This window comes from Pteropus alecto, unplaced genomic scaffold (genome assembly GCF_000325575.1).
Source record: "Pteropus alecto unplaced genomic scaffold, ASM32557v1 scaffold19, whole genome shotgun sequence".
Classification (NCBI taxonomy): domain Eukaryota; kingdom Metazoa; phylum Chordata; class Mammalia; order Chiroptera; family Pteropodidae; genus Pteropus; species Pteropus alecto.
Genome location: NW_006442490.1, coordinates 809,537 through 826,807, shown reverse-complemented (window position 1 = coordinate 826,807; position 17,271 = coordinate 809,537). Strand labels below are relative to the sequence as shown.

Sequence of the window (17,271 nt, the reverse complement as noted above, 5' to 3'; positions counted from 1 at the left end):
AGTTGCCTTGTTAGTACAACATACACATTGCACCTGAGCAAAACGCAACCAAAAGAAAATCAAACACTCACTCTTGATCCCTGAGTGAGAAGCAATGTTATTGATCTCTTCCTTTTTCCTATCCTTCAGCTGATCTGAGTGTCTACACTGACATGCTCTAATGCCATCTTGGGGAATAGCTGTGTAAATGCTCCAGTAATTTTTATACATCTTGGACATACTGTTGTGTTAGTAGAACTTGAATATTTGAAGGACTGGGAAGGACAATTTTTCCTCATCCTCCTCCCGCCTTCATGTAATACGAATCAAAATCCTCACTAATTGGTCCTCCTCCTGCATGTTATTTAAGTCTAGACTTGGTGGCAACCCCTTTCTGCGGAAGAGATTTAATGAAGGAGAAAGTGCATGGGAGAGGAGTCGGCAAGCAAACCATTACAGAGGAACTATAAGAAACTTGGAGACACAAGAAGTTTGGGTAAGCTGAGGTTGGAAGCTAAACTATATTGTTACACACACACACACACACACACACACACACACACACACACACACACACACTGGTGAGTTCACTTTACCCTGAACCAAATGTTTCCTAAAATTGAAGAAAATCTAAGTTATTAATGCAACACATGAGAGTTTTCAACAATGCTCAGTAGTGACTTTTTTCTTTCCCTGCTTTCTTCAGGAGCTATGAAAAACAAAAATAAATTACTCAAACAGGTGATTTGGGGATTTCCCTTCCACTGCCATGATTTCACTGAAAAACTCAAAAATCGCTAATAGTAACTTCATTCTCCTGTCAAGCCATGGGTGATTCAGATACAGAGCTCTCCAGAGCCCAGTGTGGGCTCCAAGAGGCAGCGCCAGGAGGGCTCCAGATCAAGCTGAACGAACAAAGCTTGGATTCAGGGTCTCCCTGTGTGCTTCTAATCTTATATGACCTGTCTTCAGAAAGCCACCAGCTCTCAATGCCACAGCAATTTGGTTCAGAAATATCTGCCTCATTTAGTTTTTACTTTTTTAAAAAGCGAGAACTGAAATAAAAGAGAAATGTTGACACAGGAACTATGGAGCCAATTTTCTCAAACCCCGTGCTGACCACACATGTCTAAGAAGTGCTGGGTTCAAGGTAGCCGATGCTACACTGAGCTGAGGCAATGATGGAAACATGTTGATGGAATCACTGAGGCAGTTCAACTCACAGAAAGGAGATAACCTTCACTGAACAGGAAAATCGAATGCCCGTGACCTCTGGCTGCTGAGCTACATCTGGGATGCAGCATTCCCACAAGTTCAAGCCACTGCTCTTCCCATGCCCTCCTCCTCCCGCCCTCAACAGATATGGAGACCCCTGCATACAGCATCCCCAGCTGTCTACATGTCTGCCTCTCCACCAAGAGCAGGGAGAGTGGAATATTTGACTTCAAGTCACCAGCAGCCCCTAGCATCTCACACATACTGAGTTCTCAAAATTGGTTTTGGGAGTAGTTCCTAGAAATGCTGAGCCCATCACAGAGTAACAATTAGAAACATGGCTCTGGAACCAGACCAAGTGGGTTTAATTCATTTCATAACAATTTGACCTTTGAAACTGTAAGCCTCAGTTTCCTCATCTGTAAAATGGAGAAAATAATAATACCCATCTGGTAGTGCTTTTGTGAGGATTACATGGGATGTTGCCCATAAAAGGTGTAGCACAGCACCTGGCTCAATAAATGTTAATGATTATTAGCACCGCCCCTCCACCACAGGTGCTCAATAAAAACTTGCTGAATTGAACTCACAGCAGTGGAAATGACTAGCAGATGTGAAGGCAGCCTGGGCATTTTTTTTTTTTTAGGTTTTTCCCACCTCACTCTGCACCAGATGACCTGAGATTCTTTTTCTTTCTTTCTTTTTTTCTTTTCTTTCTTTCTTATAGAAAAAGGACGGAATAGGGGATAGTTAGGCTCTACTTTTGCTGATCTTCAGTTTTTCATTCAGGGCAGAAAACCAAATCTGGCAAAGTCAGGCAGATGATTTTCTGAGAAATATGACAAGGCTATTAAAAACTCTAAATGAAAGTTGTGTAATGAGTATGAATCTGAATACATTTAAATTTCCTCTAGATCCAGGAATTCCAACAATATCTTTATATATTTTTAAAATGTGCTTTTGCAAATATGAGGAAACCAAGGCCCTAAAGGATAGCAGAATTTCTTCAAGGGTGGGGGTGGGGAGGAGACACAATTGTCATGAAAATTAACCCCTGAAAATGCACTGGATTTTATTACCGAATGAATGCCTAAGGAGATTACTAGATTTTTAGGGTCTTTACTATTAAGAGAGCAACCTGCGTGCCTGAAATAATTAAGAAGAGACTCAATTATCTAGTAAACTGAAATTTCAAACTACCCTGCTTACCTAAATGAGAAAAGCTGCTTAGACTAAAGCGCCATTACTTGTATTTAGACAAGCCTTAGCAGAGATATACAAGGAGCTAAAGAATGGGACCCCACATTCTTCCCTAAGCCACAACAATGCCTGTTTATGTAAACAGGATTTTCAATAACAGAACGGAATCTGAAAAAAAAAATGTTTTCATTATTGTCTCTGAAAAATGCAAATGCAGAAGATGAAAGTCAAGGGGCTTTCACTGTGATGCGTACTGAACACCCTAAAATATTTAGTCTATGTAAGCCTGAGCCTGGATTCCAAGTAGATCTAAAAAAACAGGCAATGACTCTCTCCTTAAAAAGGTATAAGAGAGCACAAAGGTTTCTCTGACTCCATGGCAAATTGAGTGCATATTTATTCAAAAACTCAGTTTAAAAACAAGTAAAAGTAGTAGAAGATATCTATTTACCTTTACTTGGCAGCCCCTTCCAAAATCTGAGCCAAAATATAAATATCATTGCATCCGTCATCATCACCATCTGACAATCAAACACTCCCTCATGACCATAACGACCTCCAGGCGCAAACTAAAAGCTCATTAAAGAATATATGAAAGCTATTTATAGAAGAACTAAACAAAGACTGAAAGAACTATTAACAAAATTAATTCAACTGTTCATACTTTTGACAACTATTACTATTTGTTTGAACTCAAGTGTCCAGCTCCTTCACTGACAGGTATTGATGACTATAGAGATAGCACATATCCAGAGTTTAAAACTGACCTTGTAGTTTTAGGTTCAAGAACTCAGGCTTTGACCTATACTCTGTATATCAGCCTTCCTGTTGCTGTTTAGGCAGCTGATAAGAGGCAGAAATCCTTCTTGCTCATTAGGCCATTAGCTGCTGTTAAGCAAAGGGCTAGGGATGGGGGGTGTTCATTGGCCCACAGGAATGTGCCAGACTCCACATATAAAGCCAGCCCCGATTTGAGGTTAAGAATTTAACCTTAAAAGGCTGACAAGTCATAAATTTGCCTGAGGTTCATATATATGTGTGACTTTCACAGTTTATATTTCCTAGCCAGGACTCAAAGTCAAAACATGCCCCTGATTAATGAATGGTACTAATTGTTATTCCTGACTTGAGAACATTAGTCTTTATCCAAAATATTTTCTTAAAAAACACACACTCATACTAAAACTCTCTGGCTTAAGGGAGTTGGGATAACTGGTTAGAAAATAAAATAGGAAGCGAAGCCTAAGATTATCTGTTACTGGGTGCTACCATTTCAGTAATCAAAATTGACTCAAAAGCTTCCATTTTATTGTGTCCATCAAGCAAAGTGCAAAGGAATGCCCTCCAAATCTAAACATCTGAGATAAAGCAACCATCTGTGACTGCACAAACACTGAGCTGGGCCAGGGGTGGAGTTAGAGGGGAGGGCTGAAGTATCTTCAAGCACATTTTATCTAACTTATCTTGTTAAATATTTATACATAAGTGCATAACCTAACAACCTTGGCCAAGCTTGGAAGAGGTAATAGATACAGCACAAACAAAAAATCCCCATAAGCACAAAGACAAAAAAAAAAATTCCAAGGAATAGTCTAATTGGAATACACTTTCTAACCCGAAGTCAAATTTGAAACTAAGGCAATAAAATCCTACAAGTGCAACAATGCCCCTGAAATGTGAAAAGCATCATCAAGGAAAAGCAGGCTACAATTTGGTTAGCCTACAAGGTAGGTGTCAGCCAGTTCGACCCCACACTAGCAGAGTTTTAAGGCTTATCTTTAGAAAAAGGAAAAGGCATTCGGTGTAAGCAAAGAGATTTCTAAGAGGAAAGACGCCATTTGCATTCACTGAGAATTATGACAGTGAGAGAGAATGCAAAACATAGCAATAATCTAAGGTACAAGTCAGATATATTTAGCTTTGCCCTATCTATACAACAATCATTTTAAATACTCAGAATTCTTAGAAAATGGAATGTAAATTCATGGGTGCGTATTTTAAAGCTCTTCATCTCCAAACTAACTGAGGAATCAAATTTCGCAATATCCCAAGAGAAGTAACCAGGTACCCAAACCAAATAAGTGGGCAGAAATGGAAAGCCTGTTTTCTGCCCAGAATCACTGAGGGCAGGCGGATGTGGAGGAGGCAGAGGAAGATGGGGGAAGAGAGAGAAGGAAATCAGGAGCTACAGGAAAAGGAAACAACTTAAAACTGAAATACAGAGGAAAAAATAAAACATTCCACTCATCTATTTTTTTAGAGAACAAGAAATACAAAACCATTCAATAAATATAACAAACCATAAAACACTTTCTGTTCTAAATTATTACCAGTTGAGTGTGTGTGAAGGTGAAAAGGAGGAAGGTTGAAAAGGGAAGATGTCGAGAACAGTCCAACAGATGATGGAGGGCTCTCAGTAGCTTTGAAGGTATGCTGAGCCCCAGAAGAGCTGTAATGAGTGTGCACAGAGCTCCCCTTAGGGTGTCAGAGCAACTTGGCCTATTTCTTATCGCTACTCTATGAAATGTTGATAGGCTTTTGGGGAATTTTACCCAGATCCGTTCGTTGATAATATATTCTCATTACCATTAGGACCTAACTTGAAAATAAAACCGGATATTGTTGAGGGGTGGGTAAGGGAAGATTCCGAATGATTGAATGAATGCTGGTTCCAACATCACCTTCAGGCTTTGTGAATGAGGTAACCTTACTCTCTCAAAGAACAAAGAAAAGGCAATTTGACAGTTTTTGAAGGCCAAAAGAACCTTCAGGCAACGTTATTAAATTGACCCACAGCACTGAAGTTTCAAAGGCAAGAAATGACTTGGGTTTTAGAAATTAACACTTGTATAAAACCTTCAGAATTCCACGAGGGGAAATAAGCCTTTATTTCAGAAATAAACTTTGAAGTTTGAAAGCAAAGCAGAAACTCTGTTTCTGAAAACAGAAGGGACTATTTGAAACACTGAGCACAGTTCTTCCATGGCTCTTTAAAACGCTTAAAATTTCCACTGTGACTTCTTGGGTTGGCCAGAGAAGATATAACCCAGAATGCCAGCAAATGAGAAAATGGAAAACCATTAGGTCCCTAGGGTAAGAACAAAATGATCTCAGAAGATACTTACCTCTGGCCACATTAAATTAAGCCAAGGATTAAACTGGAGGATCTACCTATCTGCAGGAACAAAGACTGTTTTCCAAACTAGTCACAAAGTTATTAGCCATCCAACAGAGATCTTGTACAATTTCTCTAGCCCATTCTTTCTCACATTCTTATTCTCATTCATTCTCTCCCTCTCCTTATTCCCCCAACTCTCTGAATCCCTCTAACCTTCCTCTTCCTGCCTTCCCTTCCTCCCTCACTCGTCCACACATTTCTTATGTATAGGTCTCTAAGGCCACATCGATGAGTGAATAGTTGAAGCACAGCACAAATGTGAGAAATCAAAAGAACATTGATCTATTATGTGCAAGACCCTTTCTTAAGTGCTGCAAGCTTCTTACCCTCAAGGAGTTTACACTTGGAAGTAGCCCTTTTCAAACTTTCATATGCATATAAATCTCCTAGGATCTTGTTTAAATATACCAATTCTGATTTAGTAGGTCTGGGAAGGGACCTAAGATTCTGAATTTCTTACAAGCTCCCAGATGATGCTGATGCTGCTGGTCCAGGAGCCACACTTTAAGCAGCAAGGCTCTATTAAGAAGAAAAAAATCAAGAATATAAATAATAACAAGAGCAAGCATGAAATGATTCATGAAGACGGCATTGCACTGACACCTTGGGTATGACTGCAGCAAGCACTGATGAGAGGATGAGTCAGGTAGTCTATAGGCAAAGCCTTGAAGGCAGACAACTACAGGGTCCTTTCAGTAATGAGTTAGCAGCCTGTTATGCTTAAGTAGAAGGCACACATGCCAAGAGGGTAAGCCTTAGAGACATGATGAAGGCAGACATGCAAGACTTAGCCATTTAATCTGGGTGTGAGATGTGTAAAAAGAGAAGTCAAGGATGATTTCAAGGTTTCAAGTCTGAGTACCAGATAGAGATGCTATCGTCAGAAATGCAGAATATTGGAGAGAGACAGGTTTGTGCAGATAGAAAAATAATGATAGATTATTTTTTGTCTCTGTTGAAAGCAAAGCATTGTGAGGACTTCTGGATGCAGATAGCCAGCAGGCAACTGGGAAATACTGAACTAAAAGCAAGGAAGAGGTCAAGTTGGAAAGAGATACGGGAGTCATTCGAACAGCGAAGATAATAAAGTCAAGGGAATGGAAGTAAGGATGAACAAGAGAGAGCAGAAAGGGCAAAGGACAAGTGCTACTGAAACACTTGCAACTAATAAAGAGTTGGAAGAAGTGGGCAAACAAGCAAAGACAAGATAAGCTTTATAGTAGGAGGGTAACCCAGAGTAAAGAATGTTATAAAAGTCAAAGGAGTGTGGGAATTTAAGTCAAATACTTTATATCCAGACCATATTCTCTCCCCTCATAATCCAATGGGTATACTGGAAATAGCATGAGCTATGGAGTGAGACAAATCTGGAGGCAAATCCTGGCTCCACCACTTACATAATCTTTGGGAAAGTAAGCCTTCCGTCTGTAAAATGGAGATAACATCACTTACCTTTCAGGTTTGCTAGGAATATTAAATGAGAGATAAAAATATAAAGCAACTGACACATAGTAGGCACTCAGTAAATGGTAGTTTCAATGATCTTTGGCCCTTCCAAAGTATCCCATCAACCTGAAAGTGACCTCAAAAATCTACTGGAGAACAAGGGGTTTCAAGCTTCCATCAAATGACAGTAGAAACCCTGATGAAGGCAACCTCTTAAACAACAAGGACGTTAACGAAGCCAGTCATGCCAGAGAAACAGGAATTTATACAACCCTCTCCCCCTACCAACCAAAAAAATATCACATCTCCATAGACACTTAAAAAATCGGCCCAATTACACAAGTATTCCTAGTATTTGCTTGGAACCACATGTTTCAGAGGCTAGCCAGCAGGGTCCAGTCTAAAGTGGAATAGTGACCAGAGCTCCCAAAGCTACAAACTGTTACTGCTTTCATTCTCCAGAGTAGGAGAGTGCTCCCCAGAGGGAGGGCCAGGGGAACCTCCATGTTGGAACCAGGCAGGTCAGTGGAACTCAGAACTTGCAGATATTTTATGAGTGGCTGTATTGTTTGTATATAAGATATGTGAAAGCAAAGCTTTCATGACACAAATGTTAAGTATGATTGTGAAAGACCACCCACTGCTAAGAGTAACAAACAACTTTCAAACAGTTTAAATAACACATGTAATTATTAATTATTTCTATCAAAAATCACAGAAATCTGATCTCTTGATTCTAATGTATTTCTCTACGTAGAAGTCAGTCTCTCTTTTTTTTTTTGTCTATTATCTGTTTCTCTCTTCTCTTCTCTTTTCTCTCTCTCTCTCTCTCTCTCTCTCTCTCTCTCTCTCTCTCTCTCTCTCTGTGTATGTGTGTGCATGTGCGTGTGCATGTGCGTGTATTTGGTGGTACATTATTTTACTTGCAAAGTCTTGGACCATGACAACATATATTCATACTTCTCTTAATCAAGAAAGTTCTTGAAGTCTTTGGCCGTTTTTTAAAAAATCACCAGATGTTGGCAAAATACATCTTAAGACAAGTCACATGCAAAATTCTGGAAAATATCATCCACACCCATGACTTCCAACTTGAGCCTACAGTGATCTCATCTATTCCCAGAGTCTCAATTACCATCTATATGCTGGTAATGTCCAAGTACATATACACAGCCTTGATTTCTCTCTGTTCTGTGATCTGAAACACAACCTCAATAACTAGCAGACATTTCTGCCTCAATGTTCAAAGGATACTTCAAACTCAGTCTGTTCAAAATCAAATTCATTTCACTCCTTAAAAATATATTCCTCCTATTTCATTTATTCGACAAATATATTCTCAGCACCCATACTCAGTGTCATAGTCTCACTATCCAGAAAAACTTGAAGTTCTAGACTCTCCCTTTTGTCCTCATATTCAGTCACCAAGTCATATCTACTCTACTGCCTCTATTCTCCCACCTTTATCACCTGCATTATTAAAACACCCAGCTATCTATCCCTCACTCTCCAGTCATGCTCTATACTGAATGATATTTTCTCTTCTTTAAATGTTTTCATGGATCCTCATCATCCTTGGATACAGCTCAGGGAAACTGCTCAGCATTTCCTCCCTACTTCTCTAGTTCATCTTTCCTCCATTTTCCCCACATCTGTGATCCAACCAATCCAACCTATTCCAGTCCAACAAATGTGTCATTTTATCTCTTAACACTGTGCCTTTGCACATACCTTACACAACAGCTCACTTAAGGCAATTAGGCACCTCTCCTCCACAGCTCAACAGCCCCCAGATCCTTACAGGGTGCCCAGCTCTATCGCAGCTCTCATTCTGCTATCTTGACAACCATGGTGTTCCTTATCTGGCTCCCTCCCTAGGCATTGATTTTATCTTATTCATCAGCTTCTACCTCAGTACCTGGCACAGAGTCAGTGTTCAATAAATGTTGGTTAAAGTAAAAAAATGAATGAAAAATTATTAAATATTTATGTAAAGATAGCATATAAAGTTCATTATTAGCTTTTTTTTTTCCTTTTCTGAGAATTCCTATCTTTTTTCCAAAAACAATTGGTCCCCAAAACCATAAAACCTAACCTGGAAACTGCCTCTTGGGTCAGATTCTCATTCCTATGGAGCTCAACATGCAGTGCAGCCAGGGCTAGAAGTAGTTCTCCAAAATAAGCCAAATTCACAGTATTAGTTGACCATGATTACCTTAACCAGGATCACATCTCTATACTTAGGGAACTTGATAAATGAACAGTAGCTCGATGATATCTATGACAATTAGCTCTGCAAGAATTTGGGGCCAATTCGACTGAAAAAGGTTTACTGGAGCTCTGAAAAACTGTAACCCCCAGCTGTTCCCAGTGTAAGTTAGGCTTATTCTCTAGATTATGAAGGGTGTACAGATGTAGGGATATTATATGTGTGTGTACATGATTGTACAAATGTGTATGTGTTGGAACCAAGGAAGTCAGTGGAATTCAGAACCTGCAGACACTTTATGAGTGGCTACATTGTTTGGACCTAAGATATATGAAAGCAAGGCTTTCAGTAAGGTATGACTATGAAAGACCACCCACTGCTTAGAGTAACAATTAACAACTTTCAAACAGTTTAAATAGCACATAATTATTAATTGTTGCTATCAAAATAATATAAATATATATATCATCTATGAATATAAATATATAAAACATATCCAAACACCACATTTAGATAAAGCTGTGGCTAAAAATCTCTCTCTACTTGTCACTTCCTCCTCAAACTTCAGTTTTAAAACAGGGGCAACAAGGCTCCCAGGATCACAGAGAATAGATAAATAAGCTTCCACTTCATCACGCCTTCTCCAGTCTCTGCTGCAGCTCAACTTAGACAATGACGCATTCAGAGAATCAGTCATTCTATAGGTATATGCCATCCTAGAATTCATTCGACAGTCCTCTAAACCATGTCTTTAGGTGTTTATTCTTACATTCATTCCAAACTTTATTAATAACTCTGTAAGGCACTCTATTCGCCACTGTAGAGGATATCATGATGAATCAAACATGGCTCCTGCATTCAACAAGCATAGGGTCTGACAGAGGCTATGAATAAGCTATGTACTTCAAAAAACATAGATACTAAGTAAGAAGTACAGATAAAGTATTTCTGGGAACTAAATGCAATTGGGGCATATCTCTGTATTATCTCTGTGCAAATTTCCATATTCAAATATTTTCCAATCCTTTCAGTCTATTATGTGCCAGTTAACTTTCTGATATATATCAGAGTGAAGGCTTTTAACCTCCTTCCTGTATCTGTCATTCTAACTCTTCCTCTCTTCACCAGGTTCCCCTCAGCTTCAATCATCCAAACCAAAATTTGACAAAGAGCAATGGAAAATTCCAGGATTCCATAATTAATACATACTACAAGTACCAGGGAGCAGAACTATAAATAAGGAGGAAACTATATAAACAGAATTCTAATATTATTTTCAAATGAAAATCATCCCTTTCTTTTTTATCCTCTTTCCTACTTGGGCCTCTAGCTGAAAGAAATCTCGATGGGCCATCCCTAGCCAATTAATTGAGTTTTCTCAGCTGACTTTTAAAAGTTTGCTCTAATGCATGCAGAAATTAAGAGAACTCTCATGAGGCCCTTTATCCTACTGCAATAAAATTTCCGTGGATGAAAATCCACTTTGAATATGTCCTTTTAAGTGTACATTTATGAAGCTTTATGTTCTAGGTAAGAAACACCAAACAATGAGGAAAAACTTACATACTTTCAGTATATGTTTCTATAACTGACACCAAGTTGCATTATTTTCACAAACTTAAATACCACGTATCTGTAAAGTGCAGACAAATACGTTTTTATGTATATGTGGATATATTTAATTTATCTTTAGGCTACTTAAAATAGCCTTGTGAACAAGCACAGAATACTTACCTCTTGCAAGACCTAGCTAGTCTATTTTTTCTAGAGAGTTCTAGTACAGCCAAACGAACTAAACCAAAGTCCTTTATCACTTACCTATATACAACAAATGAATTTTTGACCTGAAAAAGTAGTTACTTTTTTAGAAATATTAGTATATTAAGTAAAAATGTATCAACTACTTAAATATTGGTTTTATGAACATTTTATGTTCATAATACATTTCTAACTCCATTTATTCATTTAGTCTACAAATATTTATTGAGTACCTATTATTTGTACCATGCACTGTGCTAGACACTGGGGATACAAAGATAAGATACAGCTCCTAATAACCTCAAGATCATAGTCTAATAGGGAGATACAGATACTTGTGAACACGTTCCTTGAAAATGCCATAATCAAGTTTTCTAATTTTCCAGCAATAAACTTATTTTAAAAAGGGAAACTCAAAAAGGCCAATTAAAATTCTACTCTAAAAGTCTGCCTTATTCTGGATGTATAAGAAATAAATATACACTTCATTGTGAAAATTTTGAAAAAAATCCATAAAACTCTCAAAATCCTCACTTCTGAGAAATGTACATCTCTCAACTTTCAGGTGGATAGATGGAATACAATGGGTAGAGTTTTCTTTTACATTTTTTAACATCCCTTTGCCTTCTTATTGCACTTTCAATTGTATTTTATCTCCCTTCCTATCAATTATTTATCAATATAAGCCTATTAAGTATACTTCAAAGAGTTTAGTAGATTTACTAATCTAGCACACAAATACAATTTCAGCTACTAGAAGTAATTAACTGTTTGAAACACTAGTAATGCATTTTGGTCCTAACACTGACTCCTTTTTACTCATAAGGAAAAATACAAACTCTAAAAACAGGTTTTATCCAGCTACACACAAAGAGAGGCAAAAGTGAAAATGCCTTTCTTGTTAATCAATCTGAATTCGTTTTTGTTTTAAAATGGCAAACAAGTATTTCTAATAATTAGCACTTGGATAATTGATTTTTAATTGGCCTAATATGAAGAACAGAACTAAATCTTTACTTTGAGTATTCAACAAGAGATTCAAGTGAGACTATAATGTTCCAGGGAGCGTTTTCTCCTCACACACAGCATTTCAAAACACACATTTTCTCTGCTGATATGCCCATCTCACCTTGCTTTTTGAATCACATTCTCCCTGTCATTATATCTCACAAGGTAAATTCCCATTACTTTATGCTGTCTCTAAAGCCAGTCTGGGGCTCATGACTTGGATTCTACTTTCTGATGCTCATTTCTTAATGGAGTGCTAGGGATCCTGTTTCAAGCCAGATAATTTGCTAAATATGGACAGATGAATGGGGGTTTCTTCTGCCCATATTTTCCATTAGACCCTAGATTATCAAAAACATCAAACCCGTTTACAAACTTGGCTAAGGCTGAATAGATGTTGGCTTCTAGTACAATCTCTTGAATTTAGCCTGTACACAAATTCTGATCCCAGTTTACAGAAACCTTTGAGGTACTTCAACAGGTCTGTGCATGTGCTATAGCTCAACTCCCAAATATGGTAATGTCAACATTAGCAAGAAAGGTCTAGCTGACATTAAAACAAAAAGAGTTTGATTTAAGAGCTATCTTACAATTTATGTGCTATAATAATTGTTGCTCTTTAATGACACTAAGCCAATTATAACAATGTTGCTAATTTCAATTTGTGCTTTGGGTACTCAACATTAATAAGCCCTCCCTGATAAGAGTTGCCAGCTAACCTAAATAAGCCTGAATCAGTCTCCAGTCAAAATAGACTTGCCTGAAAAATTTGTCCACATACTCCAATAATATGCCATAAAAATTTGGACTTAGGCTTTTAAAATAAGTAAGGTGGCAAACAGCTTAAGAAAGTATTTGAGAGTTTCTAGAGAATACATAATAATCTAGAAGTTCTATTATAGTCGATTATTTACTAAATGCTCATGGTACTCTTAGCATTAGGCTCAACACTGCATCAAATGCAGTGCTTTCCCTTTAAGAAGCTTATAATCTAAAACATACAAACAACCATATGCAGAAAAAAGCTAGAGATCAGAGTAAAAGGAAGCATTCACAAAAATGTACAAATTCAGCATGCCAGAACTTTTCAGTTGAGCAATATGATCCCCAGTGAAATTCTTTCCAAATGATGTATCATGTGCACAAGTTACAAGTGATTATCTTCAATTTTCTTAGAAATGAGTAATAAGATACCCCTTAAGACCCATGTTTTTGTATATGCATCAAACACAAAAGTTGGCATGCTCATTGATAGTTGCCACTTAAGAAGAAAACATATTTTCAGTCTTATCTCATAGCAGACAAATCCAGGCCTCTTTTCTCCCAAGTTGGTAATAAGTAGCCTTTTCCTAGGCTACAATGAACAGCAAACATTATAATTCTGAAGATGGAACTAACAGAATGCTCAAAAATATTGCATCAAAATATTGGATACAACCTACCAGCCCATAAGAAAAAAAAAATTGCAAAACTGACACCATCTGTGGAATCTAGCATCTATCAAAATCTTCTTATGCCTGTATTTCCTAATGCTTACAAATGGAATTTGCTCCAAGAATTAAGAAAACTTTTTAAGATGGCGGCTCTACTAAGAGATTTCTCCCTATCTCCCACTTCATCTCTTCAATTCTTTACTCTTTGCCCAGGCTGGCTATTGTGACCATTTCAGCCAATTTCCTGGAGGTATTTTCTAGCCCTTTTCACCCTTTTTAATCCTACAACTTTCCTGAGAAGCCTGTTTACTAGTATGCTCCCCCACTACACTGTGAGCGCCTTGACAAAAGGGACTGTGTCTTACTCCTCTCAGCACCCCCAACACCTAACAACACAGAGCCTGCCAAGAGCGGGCAGTCTTCGACTTCTTTCAGGCCAAGGTGCTCCACAGATGGATCATCAGCCATGTCCTCAATCAGACTGAGGCACCCCTATAAGCATATCTCGGTACCAATCATCAGGATTAACGTAATAAATCTATTCGGATCACATTTGAAATTAACAATCACTTGCTCACCCAAAAGTCTAGTGCAATCTCAGAGGAGGGAAAATCCTCTCACACCTCACTTCTTATTCTCCTGCCGGACAATAGAGCAGCTAACCGCTTCAAGCTAATTGGGGAACCACAGCTGGCAACCCAGATACAGTTGCTAGTTCTGACAAAACACGCACGCACGCGCGCGCACACACACACACACACACACACACACACACACACACACACACAAATACCAAACTCTCTCTTTGTTTCAGGAATCCTGATTTTTATTTTTATGTTGTTTCATCTATTTTTGAGAAACTCCAAGTAGATTTTGGCTCTTCAAGGCTGCTTTTTACTCACACGGGCAGTTGGCCTTCTGGATTGGTTCTTGCACTTTCCAAGGCCCTCTCAGGCAAGATTCCTCAATCTTTTGGGAGTTGCAACACTACCACAGTTTGTTTGATTTTCTCATTCTCATCCCTCCCCTTTACCACCACCCCCCACAAAAGTGGTGTATGGCATTCATAAAGTGAATTACACTTGATTTTTGTTTAGAGGAATTTTTTTCAGACTTCTGTAACATTCCCTTGAGACAATTGGAAACATCATTGTCTGATTACTAGCTCACTTTCCTTGCCTAAAATTGTATCCATTCTTGATTGTGCCTGTGGGTAGGTTAAGCAAAACAAAATAAACATCTAGACTTATGAGCTCATAGGCTTTCTTTCTGAATTTTTCTAAATTAAATAAGGGCAAAAGAGCTGCACCGAAAGTCAGTTATATGGATTTTTTTTGCCAAATGCTAACTCTGTGTGCCTGGTTTCCATCTGTGGTGCTTTCCAAGTTACAAATCTTTTTTTTTTTTTTTTTAAAGGCTGGGGTATGAAAAGATCTATGGATTTGGGGGACATGCTATTTAGAATTGCTATCCTGTGCCTTTGAACACTCTTAAAAGAAATGGGAACATGAGATTGTAAGGCTTTAGATTAGCTTTGTAGCAGTCTAGTGTAGTCCTTCAGCACCAGTGATTTATTTTTTAGGCTGGCTGATTTCAAATGCCATTTAGTTTCATCCATATTAGCATAAGAAATGTACCTCATCCACTCTAACCCAATTCTGCTAATGGCCAAAGTTAGCAGTCAACCCCAAATACTCCCCCTAAGTGAGACAGGACATTCTTGAGGATTTCTCCTTACTGTGACCAAAGCTCATTTTATCTGGGACAAAGAAAGCTTTAGTGCAGTTTATACAGTAGAACGGGCAAAGTGAACATAGCTTAAAAGATGGGAAAAAATGTCAAGTGCTCATCATGATGATTTGTAACTATCAAATAATTTGCAGCTCTCTTTCAATTTCCAACCGCTGAACAACAGCAAATTACACATTTATTCGCTTTGAAATTATGTACTTACCATTGTATTTAGTCTGCCATTATTGTCTCTTCTCTGAAATACTGATGAGCTCTTTCCACACATGGACATTTTCACCATGTTTCCCATATCTACAGTGATCATATTCGCCCAACTAAAAGTCAGGACACATGGTCTCGTGCCAAGACATAGCACTGGAAATATGCACTGTCCCAGTAAATCTAGGATATATGGTAGCTGTATGGTATCACTATATCTGAAGTCTGGCTTTGCTCCAGGGCAAGTCAGAACAGTGCCTGCCATGTAGAAGGTGCACAACACTGCATGTTTGTTAAATAGAAGTGAAGTTGGGAATGTTGAATGTAAATGGTAAAGACCCTTGGAAAGTGATTTTTCTTATGCAGTTTGGGAAACACTAGCGGAAAATAATAAATTTCCATTACCAGTCCCTGTTTCCTATAGTTTGGCCATCCTTAGGCCTGGAGTAAGAGAGCTGAGAAGGAGGGAGTGCAGGCCAAATCTCATACACAGTGTGTGGGCCCTCCCAATACTTTTATACAGATGCTGCAAAGAGGCAGGCAGCCAGAGAGCTGGGGGAGGGGCACCGGCATGAGTGTGTGTGGACGGGGTTGCTCAATCAGTATCTGCATTCCCTCTGGCCTTTTTCTTCTTTTAAGCACAACCTTTACTCCCTAGTTTCAAACAAGCCAAATGTGGCCCCAACCCCAACCCTGGAGCCATTCATCTTGTGGGGGCTAATCCTGTGAAGACCAATTTTTACATTATCAACAAAAGCATGTTCTCCAGCTTTAGCAATCTAATTACCATGGCACTTCGAGGAGGAGAGAGATTTGCCTGTTGTTTCAGCTCTGTGGAACTGATTCATAGGTTGCCCCTTACAGCTCCTGCACACGCCCACGTGGTATGTTATTAACACTTAACAGTGGAAGAGGCAGTTCTACCCTTCCTTAAAGGGAAGTCCAGCAAAGCAATATTTAAAATATGCGCAAATGCATTTCAGTCACCAAAAAGGGTGACCAATTACCTTTGCAACTAAACAGCAGGCTTGCTCGGCTCTTTTTATCCACCTAAAGAAAAGGCTGAAGGCGCACTGGCTGCCTAGGTAACCTCCCGCTAGTGTACGGTCGCTGGCAGCGCCCACAGGGCGCGCATCGCATTCACAACTTGGTCCAACCATCAGGCCCGCCTCTCTGAGTAAAGAGCCAAGAGCCAAGTTTGGTCAAGGGCTGCTCCCGGATCACTCGGGAGTGCAGGACACGAGCCTCGCTGGATGCATGGGTCGGGAAGAGACCCCGGAGGCCACATACGTCTTACGGTTTGCGAATACAACCGGCTGTTTCTTCAAAGCGTACCGCTGACAAATTAACCTGTTTGAAACCCACTCCTCTTGCCCGCATTGTCAGTATAGCAGCTTGTCCTGATGGGATTCTAAGGCAGGCTTTTAGAAGTCCAACCGCGGGACAGTCAATCACACAAGGCCATTAATATTCGTCTGTTGACAGCGGCAGCCCTCAGCTAAGGTTAAAATATGGCCTTAAAACACGATCTGATAGTGCAGAACAAAAAGCAGGCGTTCAGAAACTTTCCTCCACCTAAAATCATCTCCCCTTCAGGGTCCCGCCTGTCAAAAGGGCTGACGAATTTGAGAGTGGGGAGGAGTTATATCATCTTTGGACTCCAGCACCCAAGGCCAGGAGCACCGTTTTTGACGCGATTTTGCCAACCTAGAGAAGGGACGCTGTTCTGAAGGAAAAGGCTCAGTCCTCCTCATCTGGGGGACCCTCTTCGTCAAAAGTTTCCCTCTGTGTGTTTTTACCTGCAACTGCGGATTCGGAGATCTGTTCTTAACTTTGCCTGCACTTGGGCCCATGAGCTCGAGAACCCATGCTGGAGGAAGGAGAGGTTCGGGGAA

At 39.3% G+C, this 17,271-nt stretch overlaps 1 protein-coding gene across 1 annotated transcript in view; it reads right to left on the bottom strand.

The window, feature by feature from the left end:
* The window catches only part of GPC3 (glypican 3), a 427,782-nt gene that overhangs the window by 409,796 nt on the left and 715 nt on the right, over nt 1-17,271 (bottom strand). The gene's annotated exons all lie outside the window — the stretch shown is intronic.